This window comes from Triplophysa rosa, linkage group LG22, assembly GCF_024868665.1.
Source record: "Triplophysa rosa linkage group LG22, Trosa_1v2, whole genome shotgun sequence".
Taxonomy (NCBI): Eukaryota; Metazoa; Chordata; class Actinopteri; order Cypriniformes; family Nemacheilidae; genus Triplophysa; species Triplophysa rosa.
The window spans coordinates 1403078-1407408 of NC_079911.1; the positions used below are offsets into that span (position 1 = coordinate 1403078).

General features: G+C 42.3%; 1 long non-coding RNA gene across 1 annotated transcript in view; it reads right to left on the reverse strand.

The window, feature by feature from the left end:
- LOC130545920 (uncharacterized) overlaps positions 1–1084 on the reverse strand; it is a 23919-nt gene extending 22835 nt beyond the window's left edge. The window contains exons 1-2 of the long non-coding RNA XR_008961730.1: positions 979–1084; positions 676–733 (exon numbers count right to left, since the gene is read on the reverse strand). This is a non-coding gene — a long non-coding RNA (uncharacterized LOC130545920). The remainder of the gene's footprint in view (positions 1–675; positions 734–978) is intronic.
- Positions 1085–4331: the final 3247 nt, after the last annotated feature.

The following is a 4331-nucleotide window of genomic DNA, read 5'->3' on the forward strand; positions in this document are numbered from 1 at the left end:
TTTATTACTGAACTCGGACAAAACGGAAGTGTTACTTATTGGACCGAAAACTGCTATAAGTAACAACCAAGAATACTGTTTAACTATTGACGGATGTTCCATAAAACCCTCATCGTCAGCTAAGAATCTTCGTATTTACTTCATGTTGGCCATGTAGACCAGATAATGAATGGTAATACGCCGTTTCCTGAAAACCGAATCTGCTGCAACAGAAATCCGTCTACAAGCAACATACAGTAAACTCAAGTGTTGTTTACTCTGCTCCGCAAATTAATAAATTATATATATAAGTATAGTTAAAGTATGACTTCTGTATTAGAAACTTGCTTTAGCCAAAAGTAATCAATACAACAAAAAACATGGTAACTACACTTTCACCACAAAAAATCATCGTTAATTTTCGTAAGGGCAGAAAGAAATTACACACTTTCACTAAACGCCTTGCCCTCCACCTAAGTGCGTGACGACACATGAAAACTATCAATACTGCATGTCAAGGCTGAATACTCTTCCTGAAGAAGCGCTTAACAACTAACTTCTACTGTAGTTAACTCAGTGACAAGATGTGAAAAGATTTTTCTCTTCGGATAAAAGCGTCTGCTAAATATGGAATTATTCCTACACCATAGAAACCCAACAGCAATACAGTGTTTCTTTAAATACATATCAACATACCTGTATTATCGGCGGGGCTCGCTCTGTCCTGTCTGTTAACCACAGAATACACCAGTAGCTAGTTATAAACACACAATACAAAATATAGCGTCCATTACACACATTCAGGAAACGCTAACCATGTCTCCTATTAAACGTGCATTCATCTGTTACAACGGAAAGATTTACCCACTAACAAAACTTGTATAAACTCCATATAACATAATGTTAACTTGAACTGATGTTGAAACATGACATTACATGAAACAGTTTACTATTAAAGATAATTTTACTACAAAATAAACTGAGGTAAATCAGTCTTACCTCTCCTCTCTTGTAGGTATCTGATGATCCGACAGAATGATCATAAACAAAGACAGCAAATATTAACACACTGCAGCAGTGCTATTGCATGAATGGGGAGGGAATGTAACGCCGCTCTAGCGAAGGAAGTCCCGCCTTCCAGTAAAAGCTTCTTCTTTTTTCGGTTTTATGGCGGGTAGCAACAACGTAAAGCTGCATTGTCGCCACCTACTGTGTTGGAGTGTAAACCAGAGTTCCCCCAATTTTTTTAAAAACATTTTCATATTAATAATATTTAGATTTTCTAAATTCTCTTAATCAACTCTGTTTTTTTAAGATAAAGAAATAAACTCTCTATTCCATAAGTGTATATATTTTAAAGCTTTAGTTCATCCACTCCCCTCTTTCTTAGCTCATTCTTCATTATTTCTCGCTCATTGGAATACTTTTGACAAACGCAAATAACGTTATATATAATAAATAATGTTCCACTGACTCTTCTAATCCATAGTGCTCACATAATCCTGTTGGGTGTTTATTTATTATTTTTAGAGTTTTATTCAGTCCAAACCTTAACCTTGGTAGAATATTTTCCTCTTTAGTGCTTCTTTTAGTTTTCCTCCCTACCTCTACTTCTTGTTGGATATCATAAAGTTGACGTCCTGTATTACGTGTATCCCATTATATATACATATATATATATTAGACATCTGCCCGGTTAACTGAAAATATATATCACCTGATTTATGCACAACTTGTGAGTGAAGTACGGTAAAATGCTGCTTCATCCAAAAGCCAGAGGGCGCTCTCGTGCAGAAACTCCAAATACGCACTGCAGAAGAAGACCATAACACAAGTAGTTCTAGGAAATGCCTAAGGACATGTCTTCATGACTGATCCTCAAGCCTCCTCAGGTATTTTCATGATAATAAAGTATATTTATGTTTGACGGGTGTTGGTTTTTTTAAATGCACATTATAAGCGACTCAAACTCGCACTGCTTTTAGATCGAGCAGCATTTCCTACTGATCCCAGAGCCATGCTTCACGGACAAGCTACGCATCAATAAAATAATCGGTACCTTGCATATCGCAGCCAGCTCGGTTTCAGCAGGATTTAGTGGTAACCGCGGTTAACCGGGCACATGTCTAATATATATATACACTGGGTTCCAAATTATTATGCAAATGATATCTTTCTCTGGTTTTCCTAATTTGTCGATGCAAATGACAGTCAGTATAATTTTCAAGTAATCAACAGTTAGGGTACATTTGGAATTTTATTGAACAAACCTCCCACTGACAACAGTATTTATTTAAAAAATGAAAAACTCAAAATGCACTGTTCCAAATTATTATGCACAACAGAGTTTGAAAACATTTCATAGGTTGTAAAAAACTGAAAATGGTCATTTGTTGAATTTGCAGCATTAGGAGGTCATATTTACTGAAATCAAAAGCTATTTCAATCAAAAACATCCTAACAGGGCAAGTTACATGTTAACATAGGACCCCTTCTNATATATATATATACATATGCTTTAATTACGGCTTTTGCTTCATATTTACCGAATGAGATATTAATGATCTCCTTTTCCAAAGCCTTTTTTGCTAATCCATCAACCTTTTCATTTCCTTTAATCCCCCTATGAGCTGGAATACACATAAATATTATCATGATATTCATATTCTTTAATCTATACAGATTTTCATATATCTCATTTACTATATCTTGTTTACTCTGAGATGTGAATGACTGCAACGATTTTAATGCAGAACATGAATCTGAACAAAGTATAACCTTTTTTATTTAAGTCCCCTCTGTCCGCTGTAGTGCTGTTGCTATTGTCATCATCTCTGCTGTATATACTGATAAATGATCTGGGGCCAGTTTCAGAAAGGAGGTTTAGTGAAAACGTCTTGGTTACTTATGTAACCTCAGTTCCCTGATGGAGGGAATGAGACGTTGTGTCAAACCGACAGAATGGGGTTTGATCTTGAGAACTGCAGAGCTGCAGCGGACGGCAAAGCGTTGTGGAAAGAAGGACACAACGTCTCATTCCCTCCATCAGGGAACTGAGGAAACATATGTAACCAAGACGTTCCCTTTCTGTCGGTCTCTCGACGTTGTGTCAAACCGACAGAATGGGGTTCCTATACGAAATGCCACAGCGCTGCGCTGCGTCACGAATTCCAACAGAGCGACACTGACCGGCCTGGGCAAGTCACAAGTGAGGGCAACCGCGAATCGTAACCTTCCAGTCGTGTAGTAAGACATCAATGCGTGGATCACGACGAGAGGCTCCTACTAATGGCCGTACAGGCAGTGGTCTTGCTACTCTAGGGGCGAGATAGCCGCCCGACTCCGTAAGGGACACTAGGAAGCACTACCCCCTCGCCTGAGGGGAGAACGCTACGGAGACCACATCTGCACCAGAGGGGAGAACTCATAGGAGTAGTAGTGTGGGGTTTCAACAGGGGTGCACAGAAGCGGTGGAGTCCACCGAGGGGAGGTCACAGGTTCACCGATAGGGGAACCAAAGGTGAGGAACGTCAGACGGGATTACCCAAGGAGGGGAGTCACTACGTGTGGAGCACTAGCTGAAGTATAAGGGTTCGCCTCGTGAGGGAAACTCATCTATACTGGGCCTGGAATAAGCTTGAAGTGCTTAGTGATGGATGGGATGCCTATACTTCGTCCAGTGGAGGAAGTAGGGAGGCTGGAACAGCGCACTGACTCACCTGATGAAGGGGAAAAGGCGCTTCGCAGGCGTACGCCCAGCTGGTCGTCGGTCTTTCCTGGTGTGTAAGATGCTGGCAGACACCGGCTCTACACGAAGGTTGTAGAACCTCGCAAAAGTACTGGGCATAGCCCAACCCGCAGCTGTGCAGATGTCTGCCAGAGAGGCGCCCTGAGCCAGTGCCCATGAGGAGGCTACACCCTGGGTGGAGTGAGCCCTCACTGCCAGTTGTCATGGGAGATCTTGTGATCAGTACGCCAAGGTGATGGCGTCCACGATCCAGTGTGCCAATCTCTGTTTGGAGACAGCCCTCCCCTTCTGCTGTCCTCCAAAACAGACAAAGAGCTGCTCAGAGCTTCTGGGCTCTGCGTGCGTTCCAAGTAGAGGCGCCGTGCGCGTACTGGACACAACACGGATAGGTTGGGTCTTCCTCCCCGGTGGGGAGCGCCTGCAGGTTCACCACCTGGTCTCTCAGGAGAGTGGTGGGAACTTTGGACACGTAGCCAGGCCGGGGTCTCAGCACCATGTGGGAGTCGCCCAGCCCGAACTAAAGGCACTCGCTGGACACGGAGAGTGCATGCAGATACCCTACCCTCTTGATGGAAGCGAGCGCCACTAGGAAAACCATCTTCAT